Source organism: Mustela lutreola, chromosome 2 (genome assembly GCF_030435805.1).
Source record: "Mustela lutreola isolate mMusLut2 chromosome 2, mMusLut2.pri, whole genome shotgun sequence".
NCBI classification, from domain to species: Eukaryota; Metazoa; Chordata; class Mammalia; order Carnivora; family Mustelidae; genus Mustela; species Mustela lutreola.
The window spans coordinates 68,797,728-68,822,187 of record NC_081291.1 but is presented as its reverse complement, the minus strand read 5'-3'; the positions used below and the strand labels follow the sequence as shown (position 1 = coordinate 68,822,187).

General features: G+C 39.2%; 1 protein-coding gene across 16 annotated transcripts in view; it reads left to right on the top strand.

The window, feature by feature from the left end:
- ARPP21 (cAMP regulated phosphoprotein 21) overlaps positions 1–24,460 on the top strand; it is a 154,732-nt gene that overhangs the window by 5,747 nt on the left and 124,525 nt on the right. The window lies entirely within an intron of this gene.

Here is a 24,460-nt window from a genome sequence, read left to right as displayed (position 1 = left end):
ATACCTTTCTCTAATATTACTGGGACGTTTCTGCACCCCCAGAAATAGCTGCGCAGGTAAACCAAAAAGTGAATTGAAATCATTATACTAGGAAAATGGAGAGCATTTTGAAAAAAACAAAAGGATTGGCTTGAATACAACAAATTGACTCTCTACTTTCAGACTGAATCCTTAGTATTATGTTATGTTCTTCTTTATTAGCTGTCGGCATAGAGCTGAGTGTTGTCAGGTGGAACGGGTGTTAGTCACTATCTATGGCCAAAGTAGATCAATATTTTGAATTCCTTCACACACTTTTCCCAAGGAGATGTCTTCTGGCAGTTTTTATACCTCCGCTTAACGTACGGGTCCATGCCAAATATTATATAAGATTTTTCTGAGTTTTATAATCAGATGATGCCTATTAGGATAAAATTGCAGTTTGACTTACTAAAATACTGAAAAATTCGCCCCAAATTCTCTCACTCACGGCACATATTCTTAATAAATGGATGCATTTTTAAAGTAACATACTTTACAATTGCTTCTGTCTAGCACCAGAAAATAATGTCATTTTCTCCAGGTGAAGGGGAGAGGGGACATGCTGGTAATCATCCCTTTTAAGAACAGGCCTCTTAATCACATTCTAACATTTCACATTACTTCAAAATGACACAACAGTTCGTAAATTAGAAATCCACCATGGAGAACACACAAAGTATTGAGATCTCGCTAACAAAAGCCCTTCTGTAAATAATAACATTGGTTTTAAGATAACTGAAAAGAAATATGGTTTTAATTGAGAGGAAAATTTCAGATTTTTAACAAGAAACAATTACGTCATTTTTTATTTCAAATATTTTGGCCAAGTTTGAGATTTATCTGGCATATTGTGGTTGATGTTTCCACCCAGAATCACGTTGTGTAATGTGTAATCTTTTTTTCTGCAGGGCTGAGACATATTCACAAAGCTTATCTACCAAGATAAACCAGTAATCTCTTCCTGATACCCACACAAGCTAGGAAATAAGTCCTTGTGATAGGGACATCCAAAAGAAGAACTCCGTGAATTCTTAACTAGACTTAGATCAGGAATGCTTAATAATGAATGAGCATTCCCTTACATTTGTATGATCCTACGCTGATTCTCTATCACGCAGTAAATACTTGAGATAAGAACAAGGACCTTCTCTAGGGAAGTGGAAACCAGATGAGCAGCTTTTCTTCTAATCCCTAAGATACAGTATTCACTTTGGAACATTGTTGTCCCTAGAATCATACTTAACAGGGGAAAAAAAACTCATGTTGACATATTTTGATCTAGTTGCAATTAAGAAGCAACACCTACAATTGAGGTAAATGTTTCAACATATTTAGAGAACAAAATGGGACAACAATTTCAAAAAGTTTTAAGGTCCTAGCAGTCCAAATATACTATCCCTTGACCTGTAAATAAGAAGGCCTAGCATTCTCCATTCCATAACTTGAGTTGCTTTCAGGGGATCTCATTGCTATTGCAGTAACCTGGAAGAATCAAGCTATGGGTCAAAAGAGGATCCAGGAAGGGCATGGAAACTCCCTGGAATTCAGGACTACCCACAATTATTTTATTGTTATTTGTTCATGAACTCAATAGGAAAAATAAGGAGCTATTAAATTGCTTTTGTAGCTTTTGTAAAAAAAAAAAAAGTATAGATTAAAATGCTTCTAGAAACACAAGCTAAAACCCTCACACAAAGTTCTAATATTTTTTGATACAAAAATATCTATCCTCTGCATTGACATATTTTTCTCAGCATTTTGTTTGATAAAATGTGAGTTTGGTGGAAATCCCAGCATTGCTGGCATTTGACTCAATTTAATCACTGTCACTTTGGGACAGAAAATGAGTAGACTCCATGTGAGTATGTGACAGAATCAAGATTTCTGCAGCATTTGCAAGCTTCAAATATTCACTGGTTCTTCACAAAACTATTAAAAAAAAGAGAAAGTGTGTGTGTTTAAAAGAAAAAAAAAGAAGAAGAAGAAGAACCTTCAATTAGAAATATGGCATTTTCTTTTCTTCTTTATTTTAAAGAAAGAAGATTAAGGTTTATGGTTAGATGATGACTCTTTAAGCCAACATAACAGACAGTTGAGTTAAAATTTCTATTGAATTCTGCCAGATTAATTAATTGTCATGAACTTGCCACCATACCTATGATTCTTTTCATTTATCTGGCTTACGGGAATGATCAGGTAACACTTTTAAATTACATAGTTTCATATTTGTTTATTTTAAACTTGCTTAGATATGTTGATATTATTGGAATTTTAGGAAACTGCCAAATAACAGGCATAAGCACTAAGATGAATTCATAAATCCCACTGCAGGCAGCCAGCTGGTACTGAAGATTCTTCTTCTTCTCCTTTTTTTTTTTTTTCCCTACTTAGGTGATGATTTAACTTTGGTCATGGCAGCTAATTTCTTTGTGAAGATTAAAACCTTTCTCCAACCCTGAAATTTCCGTATAATCACTCACAGAGTCCTGGAAAGATAAAATAATAGAATGAGCGATCATGTTGCGTGTACACGTGTTGCTCTCTGCTTAAGTGCAGTTAGACACTCTAACTGGACGCCTTCATCTTTATAGTAATTATTGTCTTCATCCACAGCAATAGATGACCTAGTTTTTAGGGTTTTTTTTTTTTTTTTAGCATCATGGGATAAGGGTGTATATATACATAGTTAAATGTTAGAGTTTATATATTAAAACGATTACACATATTCTAGAACAAGGATGTCAATATTCCTCTGAGATTATTCTATTCCATAAAGGACCATAATGTCTGAGGTGTTTTTGTTTTGTTTTGTTTTTTTGTTTGTCAGATACTGTCATGAACTCTAGACAGAGAGATGTTTTGAATTCAGTCGAGCTTCCGATGGAAAGTGGGGTTCAAAGTAACTGATGGGATGTAGAGCAAACGTGCGCTCGGAGCTTCTCTGGGAGGCAGCAGTGACTTGCTGTGTGCAGTGAAGGCAGGATTTACCTCTGAGCCTCCACGGGGGTCTGCAGGTTACAGATATGTGCAAAACTTGGACTGAAGTAAAAGGTTTTGAGAAACAAGGCCTAAATGTGGTATTGTATCCACGTCTGACTACTCCCCTACTTCACTCTGTAAATACACAATTTAGCACCTGAACATCCAGTCCTAGTGTCTGGCTTCCAGGTCTGCATAAGGAACAGTGTGACGATGGCCATGACTCTAAACACCTCCATGCGTCACAGTTTCTGCAGGTAAAATTGTGAGTGATACCCATCCGGTATGAACAAACGACTAGTTAGGCAGCTTTAGCCATTGAGTGAATTCCTCATTGCTTCAATTTTCTCATTTGTAAAGTCTGGATCGGGCTTGTCTTGAAGAGTTGAAGCAGAACCGAAGAGCTGAGCACAGGCACATAGGTATCATGCACTAAAAAGAAGCTGTCCTCTTTTCATATGAAAACCTTTAGAGAGTTAACCTGACAGCATAGACAAGACAAACTTTAAGATCTGGTGGTGGTGGTGGTGGTGGTGGTGGTAAGTAATTAAGAGTATAGCTTTTTTTTCCTATCCTATAACATTTTTGGTGGTTAACACTGGAGACTAGCTTTATTCTTTTTCTGTGTCTGTGAAATATGGAGAGCCAAGCGAAGGTCAGAACGACTCCAGGAGTGTGCACTGCAGAAGAATCCTGATGTATCACAAGGCTGGACCTTGTGTCAGTCTTTAAGGGAAGGGGTGGCCCAGTTCAGGTTTGTATACAAAATGAACACATAGACATTGTTTCTCTGAAGCAGTTCAGTTGTATCATTGTTACTGTCTAAGAGGGGTGGCTAAAATATGGAATCATTGAACAAGAAAGGTTTGGAAGGGATCCATGACGGAATAAACTTCAATCCTTTGTTAAAGGATGAAAGCTTTTAAGTGGTAGATTTGGACTGTATCTGAGACGTTAAAGCAAGTGACGCCTTGGGCTTGCTGGTGGGCTCCCTGATCCCCCACAGAAGACTTGGTTTCTAAGCACTGAGTGAGCTGTTTGGACTGAGTAGCTGATCTGACCTCTGACCCTGAAGCATTCCCTCTTACTGTTGCTGAAATGAATCATTTATGCACTCATGTGACAGTGGCCAGAGGAGGGGAGAAACTCCCCTCATAACTGGGATTTAATCAGTTGGTTCCCTCATCAGGAAATGGGAACCATGAGGAGTGTTCAGTGCAGGAGAAGGTGAGCTGTGCAAAACAATAAGGTTGTTAAATAATTGAGCTTTCTTTTCTTTCTTTCTTTTTTTTTTTTTTTTTTTTAGATTTTACTTATTTGACACAGAGAGAGAGATCCCAAGTAGGCAGAGAGGCAGGCAGAGAGAGAGGGGAGGAAGCAGGCTCCCTGCCCAGCAGAGAGCCCAATGAGGGGCTCGATCCAAGGACCCTGGGACCATGACCTGAGCTGAAGGCAGAGGCTTTAACCCACTGAGCCACCCAGGTGCCCCGAGCCTTATTTTCTATTATAATTTGAATATCAGCCATTCTTCTGAAGGAGAATGGAGAATGGAGAATCCTTTGGTAAAAGGATTGTAAAAATCCTGATATTTGCTGGGAAACAAACTAAAAACAAGGAAAGAGTAGACAGATTCTATGTATTTTATTTACATATATATAATGTCCATCATATGCATCTTATTATAAGATGTATCTTATAGATCTTGTTTATCAGATATGTGATATATATCTACAATTGGCATGTATCTGTATCTATACCTATAGCTAGCATCTGCATAATATTCATACTTAAAGTCATCTAACTAACTCACATTAAGCAAAAAAGCAAGTTGGCCCAACAGCATATTTCCTAATACATTTTTCCACTGTCCTTAGCAGTCCTTGCTTGCACGTGGCAGATATTTAATAAAATTTGTTGAATTAAAAATTGATCTTTATATTGTTGAAGGCATCTAATATTCAGGACTTAAAATCATCCCCCAGTAAAGTTTTAATTGCATTTTCCCTGAAAGTTTCAGCTTAGTGGACTTGACATTCATTCATCTTTCTGAAAAAGAGAACAATGGCGTGCCCTTGTATGTGACATTGTAATGACGCTCGGGATTGCTTGGGCTCTCATAAAGGAGGCCCTTCTTCAGATCTCAGGCTGAGACTTGGGCTTCTACAGGAATACCAGGCCTCTAGAACTTTAGTCCACTTGAACGGAATACATAGATCACTTTTCCATCCGCGTGGAAGGGAATTAAGGTCAACACTCCGTTAATATGGTCTTGGGGGAAGGGATGAGGCAAAGGCAGGTTCACAAGAAATTTCCAAATCACTGGTACACAGAGCTCATGTTTGCTGGACAGGTGCCTGTGGAGAGATTAACCATAGTGAAGGTGATCCAGGATGTGAGGAGAGAATTCACTCCTCTAAAGCCTGAGGGACCAGGCAGTGCCAGATTAGAAGGCAGGGGTGAGGAATGATGGGTGAAGGGAACCTGGCAAATTAGGGGCCTCCAAGGAAGTCCCCACTTCCTTCTGAAAGCAGAGCAGCTCTTACCAAATGATAGGAGGGGCTGCCTTCTCTCCCTGCTCTATGGGAAAAGGAGTTTGACGCACGGAGGGTTTAGATTTCAATGTGTGCCCAAATTCCATGCAGTATTTTATTATTTGCCATCGCTGATTCTCCTAGGATAAGATTATGGCCCCAGTGCTATTCACAAAGAAAGTTAACAAGGTCTCCTTCAGGAGAGTTTACTCTTAGCACCCTTCAAGGAGCAATTTGGGACTTTATCTAAGAACTAAAAATGATTTCACATACAATTGTGGTAGACTTGTGATTTGTACACTTTGCAGATAAAACCAATAGGTACATCCAACAGAAGGCCATTTGTATAATCAGAGATTCGCCTGACGGATCTAGCAAGAGAAGAGAGCTCTAAAATCAATTTTTCTAATGAGGAAGTGGTGATGCAACATGGAGGCTTAAGTGGGTAGAAGAAGAATAAATGAAACAAGATGGGATTGGGAGGGAGACAAACCATAAGTGACTCTTAATCTCACAAAACAAACTGAGGGTTGCCGGGGGGAGGGGGTTTGGGAGAAGGGGGTGGGATTATGGACATTGGGGAGGGTATGTGATTTGGTGAGTGCTGTGAAGTGTGTAAACCTGGTGATTCACAGACCTGTACCCCTGGGGATAAAAATATATGTTTATAAAAAATAAAAAATTAAAATCAATTTTTCTAAAATCACTAGAGAACATTACCTCATTGTTTCGACCTAGCTGTGAAAATGGATTGATTTTGATGTTTTAAGAAAGGCTGAGGGAATATCCTTGTTTTATCATTTATAGATTAGATCCTGGGGCTCAGGCAAGTATCAGATGGGTTGCACTGATCATCAAGGAATTCATAGCAGTGAGAAGAACCCAGACCTGCAACTTGAAAGAACTCATCTATTTTACCCCAAGTCTTGGTGAACTTACCTGAGGTACTGAACTGATAGAAAGCCAACTTTTGTGGATTCTGGATGAAGGACATTCTAAGCATTCAGGAGATCTAAATGAAAGGAATGTGATATGTTGCTGTACTTTTTAGGGAAGCTACTGAGTGGCCATTTGTGGAGGAAATCTATACTTATTTCCGTATTGATTAGGTCATTAGTCCCATTTATTCTCTCTATGGGAATTACTTCACTTGGCTTGCTCCTTCTGCTCTCTGAACTACCTCACTTCTCCAGGCAAAAACTCTTCTCAACAGAGCGATCCAAGATTTCTGTAGTTCAACCTGTATCATTTGTGGATACCCCAGGGACAGTGATAAGAAAAATCCATATTCCTCTGTTGATTCTGACTTTACCTTTGGGTCTATTTTTGATCGAAAGCTAATTTTGGGTCTTTGTTTTTTTTTCTGAAATCTTATTTTCTCAATTGTTTTACAGTGTAAATGTTAACTGATATTTACAAGCCGCCTCTTGTGTGAAAGGGACTTGTGTGATCATGTGCTGTCGACACCAGTCCACTCTCGGTTGTTTTCACAGCTGTGGCAAAGTTTCTGTTGTAACATACTTGAGAATTCTTGTCTAAGAAAAAAGAAAGACGTACATTTCAACCTTATTTTGTTTCTTTATTTGTAACCTAGTTTATACTGTCATATGTAATAGCCATGGGAAACCCAGAGATTTAGAGCTAACCTAGAGATTAGCAACTGAGAACCAGGGGGTAGTGAAAGGATATGTGGCTGGGCCATAGCCTGGAAGGACATGGAAATTAACTTGTAAAGCTGGTACAGAGTGACTAGAAATCTGTCTATCTGCATCTCTAATCTGTACTTGTGGTTGTCATTTGAGACAAAAATGGATTCTTAGCTTCTGATTTCACCTCCGCTTGGGAAACACTTTGATTTTGTACAGGCTTAAAAGGCAGTAGGCTTGAAGTCAAGGTGACCTAACTTTGAATCTCATCTCTGCCTCTCACTGGCTTGGTCAAGTGATCTTCAATTTTCTTATGACAATATTGTGGGCAGCAATGCTCCCTTCATGAGTTATCATCTGCAAAATATTTGCCTCAAAATGGAAATGTTATCTCCTTCCTGCTTTCTCCTACAGGGACTGTTTATCCATTAGAACATGGAAACCTATAAGAATATGTGTAATGAAATTTTACATCAATTTTTTTAAAAGAATATAGAGTTTTAGTTTGAGTCATTAAGTATTTTATCTGTCCAAGGATTACTGGAAAAAAAAAATAGAGAGAGAGAGAGGATGATTTTGGGGGAGGGTGGGATTCTTTTGTATTGGCTTTTCCTTAACTACATATCACGTAGTTAAGGAAAATAATTAAACAAAAAACACAATAGCACATCTAAACATGTATCTTTACCCACTGTCCAATAGCCTGATACAATGCTATTGATTTAAGGGACCAAGTGGTCCATGCTTACATAAAAATAGATACCCAGGGATAAGTGACTAAGTGAATATAGTAATTAAAAAAATTTTTGAAAGATTTTACTTAGTTATTTGACAGGCAGAGATTGCAAGTAGGCAGTGAGGCAGTGGGGGGTGTTGATGGGGTGGGGGAGCAGGCTCCCTGATGAGCAGAGACCCTGATGTGGGGCTCAATCCCAGGACCCTGGAATCATGACCTGAGCCAAAGGCAGAGGCTTTAACCCACTGAGCCACCTAAGCACCTCAGTAATTAAAACCTTTTTGAGTATATAAATGAAAAAATTATTTCGAAGGTACTTGTTAAGTTATAGAAGAATTATCTTTCATCCTCCCCCTCCCCCTTAATGGATTCACATGGTTTGGACTTTTAAATGTACATTGCTGGTACTATTTTGCTATTCTTTGTAGTGAAGGCATCTCACCTTGCTCTGCATGTGAGTGTTCTACACTATCCCTCTGTCAAGGTAGGGAAAAATGCCACACTGTTTCTTTATACACTGCCTTCTGTCCCATGAGGAAGAGCCAATGCCAGGTGCATAAACCTTTTGTCAGTCCACCTCCCAACATGTATTTATGCAATTACTGATATCGAGGATGGAATTATCCACTTGTACTAATATGTTCCCCCTGAAATTATCTTCTGGAAAACTTGAGTTAGAATTAGCCAATCTGAGCTTTTCTCATAGACTGTTTGTCCTCAATTTGTTTTCTACCAAGTCAACCCCAGACACCTGGAGCGTCGCACACTTGGTCTTTGCCTGTGTATCCCGTGTGTTTGGCACAGAGGGTGACGGTTGCTTTTGGCAGCTGTACAGGATCAAAGTGGCCCTTTTATCCTTCTACCCTCAGGGAGTCAGTTTCTCAGATAAAGGAAGTGGTGAGGTTAACAGAAATTTCAGCTTATACTGAAATAATAGTAAAGTGCAGTACGTATGAGAATCCTATTTATTAATTGTCAAGGACAATGGCTTTGTTAAATTACTGGACAGAGAAATTTAGAAGCAGTGTGTACTTTTTAGTAAGTGAATATTTATACTGTATTTTGTGGTCTGAAGGAAACTAACCACCAGAATTATCTTATTTATATCCTCATTTAGCTAACCTGAAGAAATGGAAAATCTTAGAAATACTATCTATAGGTAATATAAGGATTTATTTGATAAGCAATATATATCATTTTATATACAGAGAGGATTGCTCCAAATTTCTTAATCTGTATGATTTGTCATATCCATTAGCTAGGTTTACTTGGATAAATATTGACCTAGGCCTAGGGGGTTACCTGTAATTTTATTTTGGGGAATTTTTTTATGAAAAGAGAACAGAATAACAGAAAATGAATATATATGCACACTCTCTTGTACATATGCGTGTATATGTTAAAAATACATAAATACATACAAACATATGTTATAGACTATATATTACATATGCCATAATTTGTATATTTACTCCAGTTATATTATAAAGATTATTCTTCTTGGGAGATCAGTGATGTCATGACCTAAGCTTCTTTTCTACTGTCTTTTTCTTCTGTATTCTTATTTTAACTGATAAAGAACAATATCCCATTAAGGATAGGGTTATAGAACAGTGTCAACAAAGAGAGGAAACTTGCATTTGCTCCTGTTCTCTGCCCATCTGCACGGATAAAATGGCAAGATGGAGCTAGAAGGTAGTGTGGTCACTTTATCCTTTCAAATGAAGAGGTGGAGAGTTCTCTAGACTTTAGGTTTTGATTCCATAACTCTTTCCCAGTGACCAAAATGAACTACACCATCTGTTTTATAAATGTCTGTTGGTGATCTCAGACCCACGTCTTAACACAAATGAGGCATCCTATTCCTTAGGCCAGTCCTATTATGGAAGGAAGGGAGTGTGCATGAGTACCAAGTAAGTGCTCTCAAGGGGAAGTCTCAGATGATGGCCTTCTTCCTTCTGTACCACATGGGAAGGGCATCCCTGAAGTAGTTCTCACACCTATGTATGCATCAGAATCAGTTGGGGGCTCTGTTCAGATACAGTTCACTAGACCCAGCAGCAAGTTTCTGATTCAGTGGACCTGGGGTGAGGCCCACGTATTTGCATTTCTAGCAGATTTCCAGATGGTGCTAATGTGCTGGTCTATGGACCATAACATGAGAACTACCGATCTAAAACACATAACTTCTTGTTGGAATATAGATTTTCCATGATTGATCTGAAATATTAAATTCAGATTCATAACCTAAAATATTAAAGAAATACTCTAAAATTTCAAAACAAATTTTAAAAAAATAATTTCAGTTGACTTTGAATTTAAAATTATTACTATTTTAAAAACATAGCATCTTAAGAAAAGAGGTAAAGATTGCAAATTCCATAGAAAAACAGGTAGGAGCCTGGATGATTATAGGGAGATGCTAGTTTCCCCTGAGGTTGTATTCTAAGGGTCTCCAGTATAGGCCTCTAAATCAATGGAGATGACATAATCCCTAATCCACAAAACTGACTATTCTGAGCATCAAGAAAATCTTTTAAATAAAAGTTAGCACTAGAGATGAAAATTATGAAAGCAAAAATTGTGTGGGCAGCAGTTTATAATTGCCTTTTTCATAATTGCCTTAAACCGGAAACAACCCAAATATCCTTCCAAAGGTGATTGGGCAAACTGTGGTGCATCTATAAAGTGGAATATTACTCAGTGATAAAAAGGAGCAGATTATAAATCCACACAACAATTTGGATGGGTCTCAAGGACATGACATTGAGTGAGGGAAACCAATCCCAAAATGTCGCAGACTGCACGATCCCATTTATAGAATATCTCAAAATGGAAAAAATATAGCCACAGAGAAGGATGGATTAGTCAATGCCAGGAGATATGTCCAAGGGGAGGTGAGATTGGAAAGGGAAGGCATGGGGAGATTTTGAGGGTGCTGGACATCTTCTGTAGCTTGATTCTGGTGGTTGTTACACAAACTTATACACGTGTCAAAATCCATAGAACTCTACAGTTCCCAACTGTGACAGCCAAGTTTACTATATGATAATTTTATGATCACATAAAAATGATTTAACAATTAAAAAAATAAAATCAGAATAATACTATCTTTCAGTTATACCAATAGCTGGATTTGCATCATTATATGAGGTGAGAGTATCAACTTATTTAAATAAATAAAAATGCTTTATCTCGAGCAAAACGAAAAAAAAATGATCTCTAGAAGAAGGATTCTTTATAAATATGTTCTTAAGGCCATTTGCTGCAGGGAGTGATCCTAGGAAAAATTTGGGATTTGGAAAAATCTGCCTCATGTAATCTTTATCTGGTCATCTCTAGGACCGTCATTCCATTTCCTCCTTTGTTCTTTTCCTTGGAATCTTTTCCTGCAAGTTTTGTCACTTTCAATGTGAATTTCAGGGGCAGGATTGTTCTTATCATTTATACTAGCTGGAAAAGACAGACAATGCTAGAACCGTCATCCAGTTACCTCCTACATATGTGCGTGAAACCTCAGGAACTGCCATCCTCCCACAGCTTGAACAGCCCAATGATGACTCCTTCAGAGTCTTGGATGAAAGCCAATATCATTTTGAAGTAGCTATAATTTTTAGAGACACTGAGGACTTTCAAGAAGAGTCTAGAAGGTCTGGGTCACTAGAAGTGTTGGCAGCTGAATTCCAGCCAGAGCTCTAATCGGATAATATCCATAAATCTCTGTTGAATGGATGCATGTGCCTGTCCCAGCAAGAGGTAGTCTTATACATCTATAATGCTAACTCTGTGTGAGGTACTTTTCTGAGTGTTTACATAAATTCACTTGTTTAATGCTGCCCATCATCTGTGAGGTAGGGGCTCTTCCTATTTCCATTTTCAGATAAGGAAACTGAGGCATGGAGACACTTAGTAATTGGCTCAGTCTGTAGAGGAAGCTGGCTTCCCCACTGGAAATCTAGCTTCAGAGTCCAAGCAGTTCACAGCTATACAGCACTGTGGTTCTTGTGGGGTTTTCTTTGGCTCTATTTTTTTTCCTTCTAGGGCAGACTGATATTTTTGCCCATGGCACATTTCAGTTTCCATGTGACCCACCAACCCTGAGGTTATTCATACTCTTTTACGAACTTGACCTTCTTACACCCACTGGACAGGATGTGCAGATTCTAGTTTGAACCCAGTTTATCAGGATGCTGTGGGATCCTGTGTGACTGGATTCAGCTCAGTTCCAGAGGATCACTGTAGATAGAGGCTGCACCACCTTGGGATCTGGCACATTCCTCAAAGAAATCTCCATACCTGAATCCTAGCATGGTGGTCAAGATGTGATCTCATGGACCTTAGAACCAGCCCTTCTCCAGACAGGGTAACATTCTGGCTCGGACAGAGGTCATGCACCCCACTTTATGGTACCAAAGTCTTCTGTAGCTCATTTACTTCTAAGTTTTAAGATTAGTAGAAGTATCAAGTACTAAGTATGCTTTTTCTTGTGTTCCAGTGGGATATCCAAGTCAAATTTACTAATAAAGAATAATTGCATCTTGCTGGCTAAGGATAGCAGAAATTATACTTTGTTATGATAAAGAATATACTTATTACATGGTTTGGCAACTTTCTTGAATTATCACTCATGATTGTATATGTAGGTGTTGCTTTTACTTCTCAGTGAGCACATACCAAGCGCACAGATGGAACAACATGAAGGGAGGCATGGACAGGGCATGGGTATCTGAGACTTACGTTTGAATAATATCAGTGTCATTTGACCTTGGTCAGGGACTCGTCTTTTCTAAAACTTCAGGTTTTATCCTTCCCTGTCTCCCTCCCTTCCTCCCTTCCTTAAATGTGTGTGGATGAGATGAGTGGCAGTGGCGATAAAAGCACTATGTGTAAAGGGTTCCTTGCAGCATTTGGCAAATAATATAATATACAAAAACATGTTAACTATTACTGTTTATAGTAAGAGTTAATGCAACTGTGTTTAAGTGAGTCCAATATGAACAATGAACAAATAGGGGAATTTGTGAGTATCATGATTCAGATACCAATTTTGTGTTTCACGTTAAAAAAAAAAAAAAAAGTGATAGAAAGGATCATTGTCCTTTGGCTACAAAAATCTGCTTCCAAAGCTCTCCTCCTGGTGACACCTCAGTAGGTCTTGTGAGGAAATAAAGTAATTTAAATACGAGTTCAATCCCATCACAACCACAGAGGAAAATCTGTCTATGAAGTGAACACTTCATGGCTTAACTAGCTGTCTTATAAACAGATGTTTTCGGAACTGACCCTCGTTGGCCCCCAGGCCCTGGTGTGTGTGAGGCTGCATTTTAAGAGAGAGTGTACAAATGTTATGCACACTTACGCGTGCTGAAACGTGGAGTCCAGGCCAGTCTTCTGCAGCTGGGATGAGCAATTAGCAGCTTCATGAATTAGGGACTTGTTTACACTGTTGTCCAAGATAATCATTTGTTTGTTTTAACGAAGATGCTCTATCTTTATCAGAGGCATCAATCCTCATATTTAAATGATAAGGTCTTTGCATCTCACAAATAATGTTTGGATTTCACAGCAGGAACCCTCTCACAGCCAGTATTTTCTCTCGCTGACTTTAGTAATCAAGACACAAGTTACATATACATTTCAAATTACTCTTCATTTAGGAAAACATTATGTGATCTCTTCCAGCGATTTTTCTGACAGACTTATTTTTAAAAATACTTTTATATGAACTCCCAGTACAGAGACATAGGTACCCATGTACAAAACATATACACGTGTGTGTGGGGGGGAGAAAATTTTACAAAAGAAATCCTAGCCTTACCAAGGGCCATAAGGTTCTCTAATTCTTACTCCTTCTAGTCTAGTTCATTTCATTCCACTCTATCCTGTGTTCTGTTTATTTCATTTTAAAAATTGAAGTTAAACCAATGATTTGACTTCGTGATTTCCTCACAGATCATAACCTAAAGTTTGAAAAACACTGATCTACATGTCAACTCACTTATGATTCTTTTTTTTTTAATATATATATATATATATATTTATTTATTTATTTATCAGAGAGAGAGAGACAGAGAGAGAGAGAGCACAAGCAGAAGGAGTGACAGGCAGAGGGAGAAACAAGCAGGCTAGCCTCCCCGCTGAGCAGGGACTCCACTGTAAGACTCTGGGATCATGACCTGAGCCAAAGACAGACACTTAACTGACTGAACCACCCAGACATCCCTAAATTCACTTATCATTCTATCTTTTGTCCCAGAATTCATAGAAAGGAGTGCATCTGGCATTATTGTGTCTTATTGATCTTCAACAATGTGTAATCTTAATATATCGATCTACTGAGTAAATAAATGCTAGTTAGTACCCCCTTGAAGTCAATAATAATCTAGTCACTCAATAAGTACTTATGGATGAATCAGATAAAGTATTTCAGAAATCATCACTGTGAGTCATTATTAAACTATGCCCAGTTTCCCCAGAAGATGTGGACTTCTTGAATAGGTGGCCAGTATATTTCTAGAAAATGCCTATAGTCTGAGTTGTGTTCTTCCTAAACCATAGCATACAAGGCCAGTTTTTCCCAATGCACATGCCTTAAATGTTTTATAATACTCTCGATATACTATCAGCAGTTAATATTTTAAACAATTGCAAAAGTAATCCATCTCTCCTGGTTCAGATAATCAGAAGGCATTCACAGAAGACATTGATCTTTTGAGAACCATTTGCTAATTTCCTATTATGTTCCAGATACCTTAGTGAGTCCTAGAGATCCAGAAATAAGCAAGGCACAGTCCCTGACCTTGACGAGCATATAGCCTGAGCTTCCGACAAATTTAGGACCCTGTGTGAAGAGTGCTGAAATGGAGGTGTTTGCCCTGAATGGCGCTCAGTGTGCACACAGAGGAAGACTAGACTGCAGGCAGTGGCAGTGAGGAGACAGGGATTTGATAAAGGAGGAGGTGACTTCTTAATCTCATCTTGGTTAATATATAGGTTTTGAGTCATAATCTCTCACGTGTTATAAAAATACGTTTGTCCAAAGAAGGAAACCTTTGGAGGATGGAGGGGTTGGTCTGTGGCTCCAACTGGTGTAGAGGCTTCCTGTTTTCTACCAAAAGCACTCTACTGGTCAGCAGTAACTAAATCAAGAGATACAGATGTACACTGGCTCCCAGATGGGTAAATATTCACGTAAATGCTAGTAATAAAAACTGCAGAGAGCTGTTTTGTGACAAGTGTCGCAGGTGTGCATTGCACCATCTGCTGGCACAGGGAGAGCATGAGACACCCTGCCAAGGGCCAGATCCATGCTCTAGCCCCAACAAGCCTTCCTGGCATCCTTCTCAGGCCTTCCCGGGTTACCGACCTTGACTTTTTTCTCTTTTTGACCTGGTTCCTTGCAAAAGGTGGTTTCATAAACAATCATAAGGTCTTGTTTCTAAATTACTGAAAATTCTTTTAAATGTTTACATTTGAATTGTTCTTTTTAGTTTCCCCAGGGGGGCCCAAGGGGCTGGTCTGTCCCCACATGGAGTAATGAGCAAAATGACATCTATAAAGGGTGGGTCTAGCCAGCAGAGGACCACTCGCTGTGCTTGCTCTTGACTTTGGCTACTTATTCTGGTTTGATCTTTCCAGACGTGAGCAGTCAAACTCTGCCAGCCCCTTTTCCTGCACACTTGCCCCAAACGGTCATCACTGCTTCAAACTCACTCCTCTACCTCTTTTTTTTTTTTTCTTTTTTTAATTTTATTTATTTATTTGACAGAGAGAGATCACAAGTAGACAGAGAGGCAGGCAGAGAGAGAGAGGGAAGCAGGCTCCCTGCTGAGCAGAGAGCCCGATGCGGGACTCGATCCCAGGACCCTGGGATCATGACCCTAGCCGAAGGCAGCGGCTTTAACCCACTGAGCCACCCGGCGCCCCGCTCCTCTACCTCTTTTAGACCATTCTTGCCACTGGCTGTAGCCTGTGCCCTCCTTTCTGATTTCTACATCCCATCCCTGGAGAAAGGTCTGGAAAAAGAGAGACATGCTTGGGAGGGATAGAGGGAGGTTACTCCCACCTCTTCAGTGTGTGTAATAACAGATTGAGATAATGAGGAACTCCAGTCCTGAAGTTCACTTCTTGATGAGTAATTGTCAGACTCGGACTCGTAATTCTTCACCGAGGCCTTTGAGTAAATATTCCCTGCTTACGTGTAGGACATCACTGTCTTCATCCTATTGGAAGAGAAGGAGTTTTCTTCAAATCATGAATTAGTCTAATCTAACCTTTTCCCTTGGAAATTAGCGAAATATTTGATAAGGAGTCCTTTGGAATTCACTGTTTACATACTTAATGGAGAAAAAGAGAAGATGAGTCTTTGAAAAGCTGAGTTGAGTGAGTCTTCATTTTCAGCACGTTATACATTTCTTCAAGGCAGATGCTGGACCATAAAAATCGTTGTACCTCTCACGATTCCTAGCAGAATGCCATGCACCTAGTTGGAGCTGGGTAAATAATTGTTTATTGACTCCACTATGTAAACAGACCTGATTACACACATGACCACACACACTTGGATTGTCTGTGCGAAGAGAGCTGGGTCCTCCAAGAGACTGCATGTTTCACTTTGACCAATTTAAATACGAATTTCCTCAGCCTTGTAAAACATCAAATACCTAATACTATTTAATATTCTCTTATTGGTTCATTGTCCTCATATGAAAATCAGTTATTGAGCTGTGCTCATGAGAATAATGATTCATGCTGTTAAAACTTCACCTCTCCGATGCCTATCCGGAAGAAGTGGTAAATGATGGGACATCAAGACAGACTCTTACTGGCGTAAGAGTCCTTACCGGCAAAGTTCATAGAATACCACTCAACATCTAGGAACACGATGCAAACGTTAGCTGTTATTATAATTGTTCAAGATGCTCTGTTATTAGAATTTGGGCACAGAGAAGCCAGAACACTTACATATTTCTTAGGGCTGGCTATAAAATTTTTAAAAAATCAGCACAATCAGTTCTAACTAACCCTATTATGTCCTACTTATTCCCTAAAAGAATCCTTTGATAGACAATAATAGTAAATACCTCTTGAGGTTGAAGTGAGGGTAGGTCGGTGTCTTTTAATTTGTATAATCTTGGGCAAATTTCTTGGCCTGACTGAGTCTCAGTTATCCCATCTGTAGAATGGAAACAATGATAGCTAATTATTTGTGATTGTGGGGAAGCAAATGAAATAATTTATATAAACTGCTTAACATTGTATAGGCGTTAACTCCTGTGTTAACATGGATATCCTTTGTGTATACTCTGTATCAGCATCATGTGAGTTGCTGGTGGCTTTGGAATTACATTTAGGACAGTAACTTTTGGAGGTGCCAACAAGTAGACATATGTTAGATTTGATGTTGGAGAATTATATAAGTTAGTAGTGGCCTCTGAGAATTGGAGGTAAAACATAGGATCCTATTTCATGTGTAAGTGAGAATTTATAACTTTGGGGGGAGTCACAGATTTTTTTTTTCAATTTACCAGAAGTATATAATATGTGGTCATGTTAAGAACTGCTAACTCAGAATTATGGTTTGGCGTATAAACGCAAATTGTATATATGTGTTTTAATACCTTTATACAATATTGAAAGATTTGAATTAGCAGCAGTGAAGTGTCTGGTGTTGGAGAAGCTAACAAGGGTTTTAAGCCAACCAGTAAGTCAGAAGCTGGATTCTATTATGGCCACAGTGTGATTTTCACCTTCCAAAGGGATGTCCTGAGGTGTCCCAGGTATGCTTCTGGAAGGCTGACTCTGAGATGGAGTGTGGTATGTGGGATGTTTACTGTGGAGAGTTCTTGGGACCAATGCTATGGAGAGGCAGAGAGGGAGAAGGCAAGCCACAGTACAGGCCAAAGGATGAGAACAACTCTCAACTCCATGGGATGTTCTCCAGCTAGAATGATCTTCAGGCTGTGTTGCAATGGTGGAGATAGCCAGGTCTTATGCTCCCACCTCCATCAGTTATTGGATATAAATTATTCTAGAAAAAAGTGTGGCATTGGCTACTCAGCAGTCTGCAGCTGAAATAATCCCCCAAGAGGTCCTTCCTTGAAGAGTGATCTGTGTCCACCCGTGAGGTTGACCAGAAAGGTAAAAAATTAGCACCAGGATGCCCTAGAGCTAGTATGTTTCAAACCATACACCAGGGTTGAAGAAAAAATGGTCTCATATCACTCCTAGGGAGAAAAACCTTAACTAGACATGGGTCAGTTTTTCAAAGAAGCCACAGTCTGTAATAGATTTCCAAACACCCGAACCAGATCTCCCTGGAAAGAACAGCTCCCAGAAATCAGAATCTCTCTCATCTGGACTGGAGGCATAGTATTTGTACCCAAAGATCATTTAATCCCAAAGAAACTGTTACACTTCAAGCTTTGTATTACGAAGATTTTAAAAGATACAACAAACAGAAGAAATCCAATGAGAGACCCCCACACGCGCATCACAGAGTGTCAACATTTTGTCCTTCTCCAGAAGAATTTTTAATAGCATAAAGCGTAACCTCCTGTGTTGATCTGAGACTGATTCGGACAGGCGTGTCCTCAGAGGAGGGTGAGATTTCACAATGTTTGAAGTCATGGATGTCTCTTAATAGTGCTGACGTGAGTGCAGTTGAAGCTGTCAGAGCCTTGTGCTAGGAAGCAGCATGCCCATCCCCACAGACCTTCACGGTCCTGTGTCTGCATTCCGGGCACCTAAGAGGGCCACACTGTGAGTCACAGGCCAAGAGAGGAGCAGGACATTTAATGCATTTACTTCATTTTCATAATTCTGTTGTGTTGAGAGGACTCCTGGAAATCGGTGAATTTGGAAATGACTTGCCAGCCTCCTGTGCTCTCCGCAATTTTTCAGCACACTATTTTTGATTTTGAAAGTCAAAATCAAAATTTCTGTTTAGGAAAGGGGTACCTGAGTGCAATTCTACAGAGAATGTCCAAAACAATGTCCGGGATCTGATTAGGACCCTGTGATTTGAACATCCGGACCAGATCTGATTCCCTTGCAAGTTCAGGTCCCCAGGCCGCCTGCCAAAGCGGACAGGCTAATGCTTCAGCCTGTCAGACCATGCCTTTGCTTGCCTGTCCCAGGCAGAGCCCCTCAGCTCTGGCGTGCTCAGGAGTGATTCAGCAGTCCATTTTACCCCTGCAAGAGCCAGCAGGAATGTGGTAGTTGTTTGGCCCCAGAGCAGGTGGTGGTGGGGGTTGTGGCGGTTGCATTTCCTTTTGGAGGTGGGGGCTCAGCTGTTTCCTTGGTCACGCGCCCCTAGTAAGTGCTTGGAGGAGGCAGGGGGCCAAGAATACAGCTGAGACTTGAGCTGCTGCCAGCTCCCAGCAGCTGCTACTCTGTTCTCTGAGCTGGAACCAACCCCAGGCTGCAATGTGGCCTGATCTGGCATTCGGGGAGGGGCCTGAGAGAAGTGTCACTTGCACATTCTGAGTGGCTTAACCCACCTGCTGTGTGTGTGTGTGTGTGTGTGTGTGTGTGCGCGCACACGTTGTCTAATTTAGGGGATGATTCTCTGACATTCACATTATATGAAAAATCTTAGCTTGGTGAAGAAAGCAAGAATTTTACCCTTTTGAGGTCAGTGGATTTGCAGAACTTCAAGGAATTATTTTAAAAGATAAAGTTGAGGGTACCATTATCCTAAGTCAGAACGCATATGTTTAATATAAGCATTTTTTTGTTTATATTTATGTCTTTCTACATATGCACAGAAGCAGCTTCGGAAGGTTAGTGAATGAGGAGCATCCCTAGAACTGAGTTCCCAATTGTGGCAAGGCCTTTACAAAGACAGACATGTGATTTGGGGCATCATCATTGCCCTTGGCCTAAGCTTTTTCTTTGTTTATTTGTTTGTTTAATATGTTGATTAAAGATAAGAGAGCTTTTTTTTTTTTTAGGGGGAAGTAAAGAAGCTAAAGTAACTGGAAAGTTTTGAGCAAAATTCTATTTGTGGACATTCTAAAGAACCTACAGAATCAAACCTGGACTTAGATACCCACACATCTATGTATCTATTTCTACAGAGCAATCACTGTAGGTCTTTTAAAAGGGCTTACTGTAGAGTTGTTTTACCTAATGTAAATACATCCATTTTGGAGGTTAAAACATCATATCAAATATTGAGGATCCGTTGTTTCTTACATTTGGGAAGCGAGAAAAAACTCTCTGGGTAAACATCACGAGTTCATGACATTATCCTCCTGTTTAGAAGTACCCCTGTTTTGAAGAGCCACTTAATGAACTCCACCGAATTTTGTAAACAATTAATACAATTCCGAAGCCTTGTGTCCAGGTCCTCCTAAAGAGGGAGGTTCTGTTCTAGTTGTCTCTGTTCCCCTCGTTCCTACCCAGGTACTCACTAAGAGTATTAGATGAAATGAAAAGATGTTCAGTTCATTCTGTTTGTTATGGTTTTGGAAGGAAAACATGATGTGTGTTGTTGTGGTGTTAAAAATACCTAGATCATTGCTGACGGTATTGACTGGTCTTTCTCCAAATTCTCAGATGTTAGCTCCAGACTTGCTCCTTGTCCTCAAAGAACAGTGACTGCAGGCAGGAGTTGTTTGAAAGTGACAAACCTATATGGGGACTGCTCCGTGAAAGGGTCTAATAGAGGAGCATACGTGGAGGAAGCTATAGACGATTACAGATGTCATCCATGTATCTTTCTCTGAATCCAAATTGACAAAGGAGAAGGGAATCACGTTTCTTTCAGTGAAGTTATAGGGTCTGTCCACATACTGTTAAATTTTCTTGACATCTTTTTGTTGATTTTTTGTAGAGGGAAGTCTGTTTAGAACACAATATTCAAGTCAGTGGCTCCATTTAAAACATCCTTGAATTCTTAAGAAATTTGAGCCAGTCTGACTTGCAATTTTTATGGACTTAGGTTGTTTAATGCAACTGAGTTGTATTGATTTTCATATTTATTCCAAGCACAAAACACATTTTGTCTTAATTTATATCACAGTGTTTATATGACTAGTTTTGAGATTCCTTTGACATTTTAAAAGTGGATTGAAAAATTTTGTTACATTGGTTTGTGTGTAGGGTCATTTTCTTCAGTTTCATCTTTGGCATCCATTTAAAACATGTTTTCATAGACTTAGTTCCTTTTATTGCACACTGGATTAGATGTAATTATTCTGTACTTTTGATTTTATTAACAATTCTCTGCATTGTCTTTACTTCCATGTTTTCTGACTAAATGGATAATTACATTGCAACCACAAACACGTTTCATGGTTCAATTAACATTGCAAATAGCCAATTTGAATTCACTCATTATTTTTTGGTTTCTTCTCAATTTTTATGTTTACTTTTTTGAATATAAGAGTAAAATAGTTTCACTTGAGAACACTTAGAAAGCTGTAAGCACGTGTACATACTCTATCCCGTGAATCACCATTCATCTCAAAGTATTGTGGTTAAAGTTGAAGTTTTGGGAACTTGTCTTGTCAGGATTTGAACTCTAGTCCCACCCTTTCCTAGAGTGAAATCTTGGCTAGGGTACTTCATATCTCTGTGACTCAGTTTCCTCTACTCCAAAATGAGACATTGAAGGGTTAATCTATTTATACTAAAATTTTTAATCAAAATAATGTCAGGCACAGATTATCGGAATTGTTTCAAGTTGACACTGTTCATATTAGCATATATATTTATTTATATATATTTTTGAAACTTCTTTTTTTTTTTTAAGACGCCCCCTATTTATTTGACAGAGAGAGACATAGGGAGAGAGGGAGCATAAGGAGGGAAAGCAGTAGTCAGAGGGAGAGGGAGAAACAGGCTTCCCGCTGAGCAGGGAGCCCGAATCAGGACTCTATCCCAGGACCCAGAGATCATGACCTGAGACGAAGGCAGACGCTTAACAGACTAAGCCATCCAGGTGCCCCTTTATTTTTATATAAATCTTAAATTGTATCACAGTAAAAGTAGTTTTCTTTTCCAATGTGATTTATGGCAATGATAATGATGATGGGGAAATAACTGCTAATTTGAAAGGGAGACCGCCACAGTTTTGCATTATGACAAGGCACTGTAATCTCATGACTTGTTAAAATTATGTATTAATTTGTTAAATGAGTGCTTCATCAAGCCATTACTGAATGCCAGGTGTTTCAGGATAGTCACTGTTTTTAAAGAACTTTGGGGGACGCCTGGGTGGCTCAGTGGGTTAAAGCCGCTGCCTTCGGCTCAGGTCATGATCTCAGGGTCCTGGGATCAAATACCGCATCCGGCTCTCTGCTCGGCAGGGAGCCTGCTTCCCTCTCTCTCTCTCTCTGCCTGCCTCTCCATCTACTTGTGAGTTCTCTCTGTCAAATAAATAAATAAAATCTTTAAAAAAAAATTAAAAAAAAATTAAAGAACTTTGGTAAGAGAGAGATAAGTAACAGACGGAGTCTCCCGAAAGAAGCAAGTATTTTTTGCAGCGTTCACTGAAAGCCCAGCGGCATCTGCAGCTTGGCTTACTTCTTAATGCATGTTGGAGAGGTGCTGCATTAAAAGAAAAGAAGAGGAGAGAAGCACTGAAAGATTCTTAGAGTTAATTAAAGGGAAATACAATCTAGTCTAAAATAGGGGATTAGAGGGCACAATAGCTTAACTTGCAAGGAAATTTTGAATGATACCGATCTACCAGTACTCCGAAGTAACGCACTCTGGAAGCCCTCAATGGAGCAGGCATTTTGCCACCTTGAACAGACACAGACTTTAAAAAGGCAGATTTTTATAGGCCAGGTTTAAACACTGTATACCAGAAATGCAGACTAGAACATCCTGTAAACATCTGACTTTGTTTTTATTTATTTTGGAGGCAGGAGTCGTCCTAAATACAGAAGTATTCATTTTTGTGGAAACATATCCTACTAAAATAAGGATATATTAAAAATAGGAGCAACAAATATTTTGGGGGAAAGCTATAGATGTTATTTCTAAGAAATTTTGTATTTATTGCATCCTATATATACATATATCCCAGATGTGTGTTTGTGCATGTGTGTGTGTGTGTGTGTGTTTAGAGAGAGTTTGTATTCAGAAGGTTAGAGGGGGCACCTGGGTGGCTCACTCTGTTAAGCATCTGCCTTCCATCCGGGTCATGATCCCAGGGTTTGGGATCAAGTCCTGCATAGTGCTCCTTGCTCTGCAGGGAGCCTGCTTCTCCCTCTGCCTTTGTCTCTCATGAATAAATAAATAAAATCTTAAAAAAAAAAAAAAAAGGTTAGAGGGTACACTTTAAATATACCATGGTGAATATAATATCAGTAACTTATTATTGTCAGAAAAGAAATTTTGCCCCAGTATTTATCTCAAGAAAAGCCTGCCGTTATCTTCCAAAATTCACTAAGAGAACTGCCCAAATAATTCAGCTGTAGTGCTTTAAGGAGAAAAGAAAAAAAACAACAGAATAAATTTACCCCTGATTTGTTTATACAACTTTTGAAAAAATAAAATATGTGAAAATGCTGCATCATAATACCTTTTAAAAGTAAATCTTCTAGATTTTCTAACTAGTTTTTAATAATGATACCAGGGCACATAATTGACAACAAAGCCTAGGTTGTGCCCAGAGAAAGCCAGGTGATGAGGTAGGTTTTACTGATAGCCAGAGCACCTTTTTAAGGACAAAAATCTTTTAAAATATGGCTCACCGAATTCATGAATAAATGCTACAGCCCGCAGGGAGTATCTAGATAGGCAGTACTTTTTCGAGGTTTGCAGAGTCACCTTAACTTTGGCATCTTGGTGAGCCCAGTGGGTTACCAGCAAAGGGAATAGCATGCATGTTCAGCTCATGAGTTACTGTCCCCTTGCTCAGGCTGGGGTCTCTGAGAATTGGAATAATCATGGCCTGATCTGAAACTGGCATCTCTGCACAAGCCTCATAGGAATAGGCAGAATTTCCAACAGAAAGCCAGTATTTCCAGAATTGCAATGGAACCTGCCAGGTTATAAGAATAACTTTAGACCTCAGAGGATTGTTTCAAAGACCTGGGTCTGTACAAATTATATATGCACAAGCACACAGGCTTTCTGTCTCTGTCTCCCTCCCCACTCCCTGTCAATAGACAATAGATAGATAGAAGATAGATGGGTAGATAGATAGATAGATACATACATACATACATATATACATACATGCATACATAGACCTTCATCCTTACTTAGTATGTAAACCTTGTGAGGCTAGTCATTCATGTTACTATAATTAGAATTCATTGGCACTTACACATTCAAATTACTTTTCTTGTCATCGTGTAGATCACTTTTGAAAGGTAACAGGATCACTTTTGAAGATTCCTTATATCTTCCTCTTTTTTTTTTTTTTCCCAGTGAAAATATGTAATCATTGGAAGTGCAGAGAACATTTTCCTATATACCGTGCTTTAGCAAATACAAGGCAATGCTCTCCCTAACATATTATTTATCTAATGAACAATCTTGTCTCTGTTTAAATGTCAGTAATAATGGGCGATTGGCTCTTTTTG